The sequence below is a fragment of the Marmota marmota genome, unplaced genomic scaffold (assembly GCF_001458135.2).
Source record: "Marmota marmota marmota unplaced genomic scaffold, marMar, whole genome shotgun sequence".
Classification (NCBI taxonomy): domain Eukaryota; kingdom Metazoa; phylum Chordata; class Mammalia; order Rodentia; family Sciuridae; genus Marmota; species Marmota marmota.
In genome coordinates this window covers 1,373,797-1,385,353 of record NW_026002338.1, presented here as the reverse complement: position 1 = coordinate 1,385,353, position 11,557 = coordinate 1,373,797, and the positions used below count along the sequence as shown (strand labels likewise).

Here is an 11,557-nt window from a genome sequence, read left to right as displayed (position 1 = left end):
CAAAACTTTGAGATGAAGTCCTCACTGTCCTATTTGATTCTGTGTTATTAGAAACTCAAAGTGACTTGTTCCTTATTTGTTGATGCTGCAAATAAATGATTTTGAAATTCTAGAAGTAATGAAGATGCCATAGTTCTTAATGTCTTTATAAAACAGACGTAGGCAGCCAATATCAGAAAAGATTGCTAAGAGTGACTGTTGAAATGTGCAATCTATGCTTTTTACATATTTCATATATTTATTGGTGCATTCTAATTATATGTATATAATGGTGGGATTCATTACTGCATATTTCTACAGATACACAAAATATAACAATATAATTTGGGAAATATCATTCCCCAGTGTGTTTCTTACTTAAAAGATAAATTAGGAGCCTAATTAAGTTATTTTTCATTCTTGCAAATGTAAACAGTTTGAACTGCCTTGTTCCATAGGTTTAAAGTATAGACTAACGGGAATAACATTGTAACCACTATAACTTTTATCTGCAAAATATGAAGAAGTGAGAGTTATTGATTTTCTTGCTCTTAAGCTGCCCTTGTGCAGATAATCATGCAAAATTATTGAGAATTAGAACCTGTAGTACAGATAGTAGCATGTACAAATGATGTTGGCATTAACAATATAAAGAAACGTCATAGAGCCCTTGAGGATCTGTTGTTGTTATAAACCAAAAAACCCACTCCTTGGTGTTCAGAAATCATAAGTGGACCTATTTGGAACCCCGAGGAAAGAAGTCCTGTGCTAACAGTGGTGTGTTTATAGTGAGTGGTACAGTTTACCAAATGAATGAGGGACCAGGATGTGTCTACACTGCCTTAACCAAGAAGAAAGAAAGCACTTAGGGAAGGAAACTTGCTTGTTTTCTTTCCTTTCATCTTGTCACTATAGTGCAAAGACCCTGATAGGTCTGTGCTCTGCAAGAAGGGTTGAGTCCTCCCCTCATATATGTTGAGTAGCAACCAGAATGTTACTTTGCATACAGAAGCATCTAGCTATCTAGCCAGGAAGCTGCTTCTGTCTTGCTACTGGTGCATCCTCTTCACGTAACAGACATGTGTGCATGGAGCTCATCCACATCGCATATTTCCTTCCAATTCTATTCAACCTTAAAGAGTGTTGCCATCCAAGTTGAGGGCAGGACCATTCTGCTGTAGAAAATGTAGAAAAGTAAAGGTCTCAAACATTTTTGCTTACTTATTTTTGTGACTGTGATTCACCATATTTTTATTTTTGTTTTATTTTACTATCCAGTGGAAGAAGACACAGAATAAAATTCACAATCAGGAAGAGAATCTATATCCACAGCCAGTGATCAGCCTTTACACTCTCTGGAGAGACAAATGAATGGGAACCAAGAGACAGGGGACCATACTGATAGGAAAATGAACAAAACTGGAAAAGAGAAGAAAAAAAATCAGATAAAATGAAAGCCAAGAAGATAATGCTGAAGGGTTTTGGAGACATGTTCAGGGTAAGTCTTTACCACCATAAACTGGAGCATTCTTAAATATACAGTCATGCACTTAACAAGATGGATACCTCTGAGAAAAGTATATTGGGTGATTTCTTCATTGTGCACAATTTTGGAACTTACATGGTATAGTCTACTGCATGCTGGACTCTGTGGTACATGCTATTATATATGTGGTCTGTGGTTTACCAAAATTTTAGGTGGCACATGACTGTATGTTATGGTGACATTCAGATAAAAAACACAAGAAGCACAGATTTGAAAACAGTATCTTTGAAGACAATGAAAATTTTTTATCATTTCCAGTCTTAGCTACTGCAGTATTACTTTATTCAGGATTTTGCCTTAGTTATTTCAGCAGCCTTCAGCATGATATCTTGCCAACCACGTAGATAACCCTGTGGAGGAAGGAGGGAGTCCTCTGCGTTTTCACTCTGTACAACAGGTAGAGGCCCATGGAAACAAAGGGCTATTAAAATAGTTTTTGTTCTTTTTTTGTGTGGAACAGTGGTTCATTATCTGCATTTAACAACCCAGAGTTCAAGTTGTGGTAGCATTTAAAGGTCCATTAATAGTAAGTCTAATAAATATTATGTTACATATAGAGCTTCAATTAAGCTGTGAAGATTAATTTAATACTTATTACTTTAAGTCTGCAAAGATTGATGAAACGTAATCTCTGCCTATTTCTTGACAGTCGTTTTTGTGTCCCTAAATTATACTCCAGGATGACTTAGCACATCATTTTTACAAATAATTTCAATAAAAGTGACAAGTTCTTCAGAAGTTTCACTGAAATTCCCCCATAAATGTTTATCTAAGGTGATTTATAATATTCAGGTATTTAATGTTAACTGTAAAGATTGCCTGATTGTTCCATAAATTAAAGCCCTAAACTATCAAAATGATGCTTTAAAATTGAAATCATATAGCATCATCTATTGACTTATTAAAAAAGTAGTTACCCTATGTTTTGAGTCCCTTTCTTTTAAATTGTTTAATTGAAGAATGTAAAGAAGAGATTTATTTTCATGGACTTATGATCCTCAAGTTGACCTCAGTAACTCAGGATGTTACAGGTATGTCATATCTGGAAAATTTAGGAATCAGAATTCAGCTGAAAGGTCACACAACAGAGCAGATGTGTTCTGTAAATGTGGTGAAGACACATGCATGTAAGAAGCAAACTATAGATTCATATTAACATAAAATCTGGTCTGTTCACAGTATTATCTTTAGTTTAAAATAGGATTCATTTCTCCAATGGTTCACGCAGTCATTTTTCATTAGACTTTTTCTTATTTATATACTGCTCCTTCTAAATCCATCTTCAGTCAATTCTTCATTCTTAATTATATTCCATGCCCAAAAATATTCATGGAACAAAATAGCTCCTACTGCCCTTTGTTCAAGCTCCTGTGTTAGCCAGGGGTCTTTTCTTTTCATATATACAATCTGACACCTCATAAATTGGCACCTGTGAAATGCACAAGACACAGGCTGCTGTCCATCAATTAAAATTTAAGGAATTTGTGCTAGTGTCATCTTTAAATTAGAGAATAACAGGTGAAAGGAAACCTCCTACAAGAATGCAGGATAGTCGCATTTCTAGGGCTCTCCTGAAGGCATATTGAAAACCAATGGTTTGCTAGTTTTCATTCATCAACCAATATTTATCTGATAGATAAAAGGGTTCTGGACTTGTTATTATGTAATGGTTAAACAAATTTCTAGTCTTTTGAGATTATCTTAATTATAAATTATCTTTGTCTTCAATTTGCAACTTCAATGGTGGACTTACAATTTGTGGCCAGAGTAGAGGACTTTGGACAAAATGTATATTTTGTAAAAGAACCATGAACACTTCATGGCCCTCTTTTTCTTAAATGGCTTGCAGAACATTATATGACGTTTTCTCAAGATCTAAATCCAAAGACTTTACCTATAATCTGTAAGGAAAGCCAGCCATGTAGTAGAAAAAAATTGACCTATATATAACTTCCCAAACCTGCTTACTCTTGAAAATCAAATTATATATTCTGGGATGGAGGGTGAAGTTTCTTTCATTTTATTTTTTCTTTCTTTTTATTAATTAGGCTAATATTCTTCCAGTACTTAAGAATGGCTGGTAAGAAAATCATGGATACTTAAACTTCTCTGGATACCTGGTATCATTGGTTTGTTAAAGTCAGCCCACATTTATTTTTTTATGAGAGTAGTTTTTATCAATTTGCAAATCATTGTTAAACCCAACCATTATTAAAAATTAAGTAGACCATATTAAAAATCAGGGATAATTAAAACTTAAAATTCATCCCTTCCTAATTATTTTTACCATATTATAATCCCAGGTTCTTAGAAGATGTATACCTGCTTAAATTTGGGATTTAACATATGTTAATTAATATATACATTTGGAATTAATATGCACATTTCCACAAAATTGACTGCTACAATTTGTAATGAGATGACATCAAATCTTTAGATAAATTTTGGGAGAACTAACATCTTCATAATATTCAACCTTCTAACCTGTCAGCAGTGGATTCTGCCATGAGACTGGATCCCATTCCAGCAGAAGCAGCACAGTACCTGGCAGGATGGAGGTGAGGATAGTGGTAGCCAGGAGAGGGGCTGCTGGAAAGGAAGGATTCATAGTTCCACGGGCACCTGTAGAGGGGACATCCAACAGAAAAGTGAACAAGGGGCCAGTTGTCACAGGGCTGCTTGGGTGTGGGGTCACAAAAAACGTGGTGGTACTCACATGAATCTGAGAAGGGACACTGAAGGAAAGCCCAGACACTTCTCTGATCCTTGTGGCAGCTGAGGATTGCTGGAGCTGATGAGGACAAGAGGGCTGATCTCCATAGATTGTCAGTTCTGGGATGCATGAAAGGACTTGCATGCCATGAGGAAGGAAGGGAAGGAGTGCTGCTATTTCATGTTCTTCTCGGTGTCAAAAGTGCTTTGGGGCAGTGCTGCTCTGGGCTACTGCTGAGGTACATGTTTCAGCATCAACTCATGGCACGGGAGGCTTATCCCATTCTGTCAGATGCTTAGCAGCCAAGTTACACTCGATGTAGGAAATCAGAAATATTCTGATTTTGTCTGCCAACATTCCTTCAGAACAGCTTACATCCACTCTGGATCACAGACAGAACATCATCCTTAGCAAATGGAAGTCAGTCCTTATGTGCTTCCTTGTCTTTCACTTCAAAGTCATAAAATGCTTTGCACTGGGGTGGGGGCTGATGCAATGGTTTAATATTCTGCACTAAGTTGGTTGGGCAAAAGCCATGGATCCCATTGACTTACTCTGTGGAGCCAGCTTTTATCAACGTGAGGTAAAAAAAAAATGATGATGTCACATTTGCTGAATTTAAAGTCTCCAGGTTCTTTTTCTTCACAGTTGTGTAATTCTTTAGGACATGGTAACAAGTATACCTCTCACTGGGGCCACTAGGCTTGCACTCAAGGCTTCCATCCCCACACTGGGAGCTCTACAAATGTTTTGCACTACAATTAGAGATAGTGCTGCCCTGAACCCTTAATGCATTTGTGCAGATGGCCCCACTGCCCCCATTGGCTAGATTTACAAGGCCTCTGCTTGATGTCATCCAGAAGTGTGAGCAGCAGGATGTTACCTGGAATCTCATCATGGGAGCCAACAAGAGTTCTCCACTCAGGACAACGGAGGGAACCTACAATCCCAGAAAACATGATTTGCAAAACCTGTACTGGCAAGGCAAGACTTTTGCAGAAGCACCAGGACACTCCAAAAGCTACAAGGAGGCAGATTCATTCATCTTAATGTACTTTAATGAGAAAGGGCTATAGAAATGTTCAAGTTGTGTGCAGCTCTTAAAATGATTCATGTAACATTCATTTCAGACATTGCTCTTGCACCTTGGCTCCTCCTCCTTGTTCTTAGTCCCCACAGTGGTGGCCATGGCCAATGCAGATTCCACCCAGCCTTGCCTTCTGATTCCTGTTTCTCTGAAGCAGGCACAGTGGCCTCTGGATACCCTCGTCTCTGCTGACCCCTCTATGCACAGACACTTTACACAGGTGTCACTGCCTCCCACTTGCCCAGCCTTAAATGTTATTGTTTAAATAAACAGAATGCTTGATGGGTTAGAAACCAATACATGAGAGATGGAATAGTCCAAATTTCAATCCTGGCTTGAATATTTTGTGACTGTGTGACTTTGTAAAAGTGACCTAACTTCTCTCCTTTCTTTTTCTCTGGTGGAAGTAATAGTCCCTGTCTCAGGGAACCAAAGGAACTAAAGACAAAGCTTCAATGCAGTGCATGTCAGGATACACACTCCAGGAGTGGCAGGACTTGTTACCCTGATTTTAATAATGTATGAAACAAGAGTGTGGTAAGCCATTTCTTATAGACCGTGGCCGCCATTAGAAGATGGTGCCGGCTTCCACTGTGGCCTGTGATAAACAACTCCTTTTATGGAGAGTTGGCGCACAATCCCTTACCACCCTATGAGAGAGATCCACGTGGCGGCTTGGGATTGGGACGTGGGGGGCTTTATTAAGCTGTGCTTGGGTGTGTCGGGCGGGCGGGCGCTAGAAGATGATACATGACTCAAGGCCTGAATAAACTGCTGAAAGAAGAATCCTGTGTCGTGTTTTCCCTTGCCAGCGAGGGGTCACGACACAAGAGTAGTAATGACAGTGTCTTGTGGTGATGGGAAGCTGACAGTGCAGGGGTAGCAAGGATCTTCACTCTTACTGTGAAGCAGCTGAAGGATAGACACCAAGGTAGATGGGGCATGAATGCTTGACACCGGTGACATATACACACCTCTCCCTCTTTGCTTGCAGAATGTCCCCCAAGACCTGTCCATCAACACCTTTGGGCTGGAGCAGTCCCTCTTGTTGTGGATCTGGCAAGAGATGCTGGCCAACACAGTGGAGAAGTTGGAAGGGGCAAGTACACTTTAGACTGGAGTATTTTAGTGTGCTCAGCTGCTGGGGGATGGTGGATCTTACAGGTATTGGAAATTGTGTTTGTGGAGTTAAGTCAATTAATTTTTAACTTGTGACTCCCTTGGGGTTGACCTTCTGCATTACCTAGCACCCCATCATATCTTGAACTTGAAAAAAGAAATCCAAGTGCAATGAATCTCTGTGGTTGCCTGTTGTGCACATGGGCATCTGTGTGTCTCCCTGTGTCTTCAGAGCTCTGACTGTTTCTCTTTTGACCAGTTGTTTTGTGCAAGGCACTTTGTTATTGACCATTATTTATTGTCAAATATGTTTAAGTGTGTGGCTATGTTCTAAGCTGTTGTTTGGCGAGTAAAATTTCATGGCACTGTTACATAATATAGGTAATGAAATCATGGTGATACGGCTTTAGTGAATTATAAATTTGCCCATAGTTAATCATTGTCTCCTTTTGAAAATTAAGACTTTTATTTCTGTTTTCAAATGCAGATATTTTTCTTCAAAAATATATAAGATGATTTTAATTTTTTTTCCATGTGGCAAACTCTTACTGACTGGGTAATACCCATTTGTAACCAATTCATACAGTTTAAAGTTAAGCAGAAGGACAAATGGCCACTTTTTTGGGTCTTCTCTATAATTTTTTAGGGGTATTCTAAGTGCTGCACTGTTGTGTAGTTTTCTAAACTCGAGTATTTTCAGGAATAGTACCAAAATTTTTCTTTGTCATTAATGATCTCTGTATAGCTTTTATGTTTGAATCATTATTCTAGTGGGATGATTAAAGAGATTAATAATACATGGTTCCAAAGAAATGAGTGATTGATTGTGCTGTAACATACATTTTGGCACCATCCACAAGAAAATCCTGTTTCTCTATAGTTTAAAAAATTGCAGTGTCACAGCTTAGAATTTTAATTAAGCTGTGTATGAATTCTAAATTAAATATTAACATACATAATTTGATGAAAACCTACTATAGGAAAGAGATGAATTTCATGGAACTGGAGCTTACTTTCACTTGCTAGTATATTTTATGAAGAAAACACTGTCAAATAGCTCAAGGGAAAAATGCCTAAAATTTTAGGGGGGAGAAAGATTCTTATTTAAGAAGCAGTTTTGATGATACCCAGGAGTGATATTCAAAATATTTTACAACTGCCTTGGCATAAGTACCAGTGAATCAGAGTGGCTTTCAACCACAGTTCTGGAGGTTGGGGTGGTCTGAGTGATTTGTGGGGTGTCCTGGAGGACCCCTAGGGGGTTTAGTGATGTTTACCAAGAGGGATAGTTTTTTGCACTGTAACAATCATTTAAATCAGGAAAGTGTTTACTGGTTTTATTTGATCCATGGAAGCTTTTGGGACTCATAGGAATCATGTTTTGGACTCCCTGGATGCCCATACCATGTCTCCTTGAGTTTTCTGATGTCTCCTTCAAATGCCTTATGGGACTCTGATGGTGAATGCTTTTGTCAAGCAAATTGACATGTCTCAGTTAATAAATTGTACACAGTAGATTCTCTGGAATGAAGATTCCCATTTCCTTGGGTAATGTGTCAGAGAGGAAACATTAATCTTTTTATTTGGTGATGGTGAGGTTATCAGGGATTGAACTCTAGGGCACTTGACCACTGAGCCACATCCTTAGCCGTAGTTTGCATTTTATTTAGTGGCAGGGTCTCACTGAGTTGCTCAGCACCTCACTTTTTGCTGAAGCTGTCTTTGAACTCATGATCCTTTTATTCTCAGCCTCCTGAGCCACTGGGATTACAGGCATGCAAAATCACACCCAGTTCAGCAGTTTCTAATTATAGAGTGCTACTGATTCTCTAAAATAGAATGCTTGCATCTTACAAAGAAAAACATTTGTACTAGAATTTTGGTAGGAAATGATATTACAAGTTTTGGGAAAGTGTACAAATAGCTGTTCCTGAACTCTGGAAATGCGCAGGAGGCACATGGGGTACTTCATCTGTCATAATCATCTCTGGTGATCTGGGGAATGATGACATGAATGGTGCAAAACTTTCTCACATTTAAATAAGTGGTAAGACCAGGTGCCCCTGTTACAGAGTGGAAAGTCAAAGGTAATTGACCAAGACTCAACTTTTTTAGCTGGGTGTGGTTTGGTATCTTTTTACTATTTGATATACTATTAGAGTTTCTATACCATTTGAAAATCCTATAATCCTTCAAAGAAAAATAATTTTTAAGAAGCCTCACTTTTTTTCCTTTCTACTAAGAAATGGGAAAATGAGAGTGGAAAGGAATGGAACAGCATTTGATGTCTGTTCTGTTTTTCTCTTTAATAAAGGGAAAAACTCTGTTATAGTGAATATGATGATGATGATCATGAAAAAAGTGTTATTGACTCCATGTTCAGATGAGGACAATGCTCAGGAAGTTCAATTTAAAGTAGGTATCTTGATACAGATGCTGTAGATGCAAACAAGCTCTTGATTCATTTAGTGACTTTTACATTCAAGCACAAACAGCTCTAGCAAGTAAAGAAGAATCTGCAGCCTGGTTTTTGTGTGCTTCTATATTGAATGGAACTGAAGACAATTGGTTTGAGTCCCAAAAGTGTTGCTTTTTAGTTGTGTGCCTTGACCAGTAATCTCTCTGAATCTTAGTATGATTTCTGATGCTATAGTTGGATATCACCCTGGGTAAATTATAGAGAAAAGACATTTTATTTAGCTTATGGCTCTGGAAGTTAAAGAGCATGCTACTGATTCAAGTGGGTTATGAACTCCCATTTTTACCCCATATACAAATTGCAGAATCACATCAGTTACAATATGATATATCAAGAACTATGTAATGTTTTGAACAACCAACAATAAACAAATTTTAAAAAAAGATTATTTTATCTATACTCCCAACACCTACTAGATTATTTCACATTTTTCAGACATCATATAATTTAATCCATAAAATTTTAACTTTTTCTTTAAAATATAAGGGCAATTAATTTTTTATTTTATTTGTTGTTTTTAGGTACACATGACAGTAGAGTATATTTTGACATATTATATATACATGGGGTATAATTTATTCTAACTAAGATCCCATTCTTATGGTTGTAAATAATGTGGAGTTATCTTGGTCATGTATTGTATATGAGCATAGGAAAGTTATGCCTGATTCATTCTACTGTCTTTTCTATTCCCATCCCTATAAAGGAACTTTAAAAGCTAAAAATACAATAATATTATCACATCTTAATATTTTAGCAGTAATATAAAATATCACAAAATAGTTGGTTTCAAAATGTTCTTATTTTAAATTTTCTGTATTGTAAATTCCATTCTCACAGAATGCCTGTTGATTTTTGGCCGAACTCATATTTGTAGCTAAGCTGAAGTTGCAATGTAACCATAATTTGAAGAATGGAGTTGAATCCCCAATCTGCTAACTATTTTCCCAATAAAAATATTATTAAATCTGATGTCATCCACCAATAAACTCTTTCTCATCTTGTAAAAAAAAAAGATACAGGAAAACAGTTTCAAATACATCTATAAGAGTGAGGGGTAAGGGTTACAACAAATTTTTGGAAAATAATGAGACTATTAATATTAAAATTAAGCAAAGTTTATGAATCAATGATTCATTGGTTTTAAGAAAGTATTTTATAAAACAAAAGAAATACTATAAAAATATACATGCATAAAAATAGTAATACAGCATTGTTCATGGTGGCAAAAAAAAAAAATTGGAAACAGTCTGATTTTCCTCTATAAGGTCAGTCCTTCTTCTGTGTCTCCCCCCCACTCCCAAATAGAGACAATCAAGTCTATTCAATTATAGCAAGGAATACCATTTTGACATTAAAAAGCTAAGTTAAACATAGACTTTTTCCTGATATATTAGGAGGAAAAAGAAAATTCCATAATAATGTGTATAGATCCTATTATTAATAGCAATTACATATTCCATAATTCCATATATATGTGTATATGTATGCATGAAATTGCGTACATCAAATTAATAGCTTTAATTCCCCTGGGGGAGGGTAGTTGAGGATGTATCAGTGAAAGATAATTTACTAAATATCTTTATATATTTTATATCATTTTTAAATCATTTTTCTAAAATGAGAATGTATTCTTTTTATAATCTTAGATATATGTCAGCCAAAATTGAGAGAATAATAAAACCAAGTGTGGGTTCATCTTTATTTTATACTGTAAAAAAAAAGAAAGAAAGAAAAAAAAGAGCATGCTACTGGCATCTGGTGAGGCCTGCTGGGTCATGAGATGGCAGAGGGCAGCAGGCCATGGTGTTGTAGCTTAATGGATCTGGAAGGGCCCATATATATATATATATATATATATATATANTTTTTTTTTTTTTTTTTTTTTTTTTTTTTTTTTTGGAGAAGGGGTCTAACTAAATTGCTGAGGCTGGCCTTGAACTTGTGGTATTCCTGCCTTAGCCTCCTAAGTGGCTACTAGGATTAAAGGTGTGTGAAACCATTTCCAGCTGACAATTTGATTCTGATACATGTATCAGACAGGTTGATAAAACTGGCCATAGAAATAGAAATGGTCTAATCATACATGGTGGCATAATGCCTTTGAACTTTAGAGACATTTAGAAAACCTAAAACTACTAGTGAATGCTGTCCTTGAAACATTAGATTTGGCTCATCAACAATTCAAGCATAACTAGGAACAAAAATATATATTAGATGTCTTTTATTATCTTAACAAAAACATAATTCACCTTCAGGAGCTAAAGCCATTTCACTGAGTCATATCTTATCCTTCTTTTTGCTATATATTTATAATGACCCAGTTACTTGGAAGTTTTTACATCCTATAAGAAGTCAAAAGAACATCTGAAGAACTACTTTGAAGACTTAAATAAGTAGTAGTCTAGAAAAACTGACATGAATACCAACTCAAGTTTCAAGTTCCTTCTTTTTAGAAATATTACATATGCTGAACTTTTTAAAAGCAACTTGTCATAACTGATTTGTGTCCATGTTAGCAACTCTTCTAAAATTACTTTTGAAATAGTCTAACATGAGAGTTTTTCTATAGAAATAAATCAGATTATTTTTCTAGTAAGTGTCAACAGGCTGCAGATGTAGCTCAGTAGTAGA

General features: G+C 36.4%; 1 pseudogene; it reads right to left on the bottom strand.

The window, feature by feature from the left end:
- Positions 1-3,996: 3,996 nt before the first annotated feature.
- Positions 3,997-5,283, bottom strand: LOC107160112 (annotated as a pseudogene).
- Between the last annotated feature and the right edge of the window lie 6,274 nt (positions 5,284-11,557).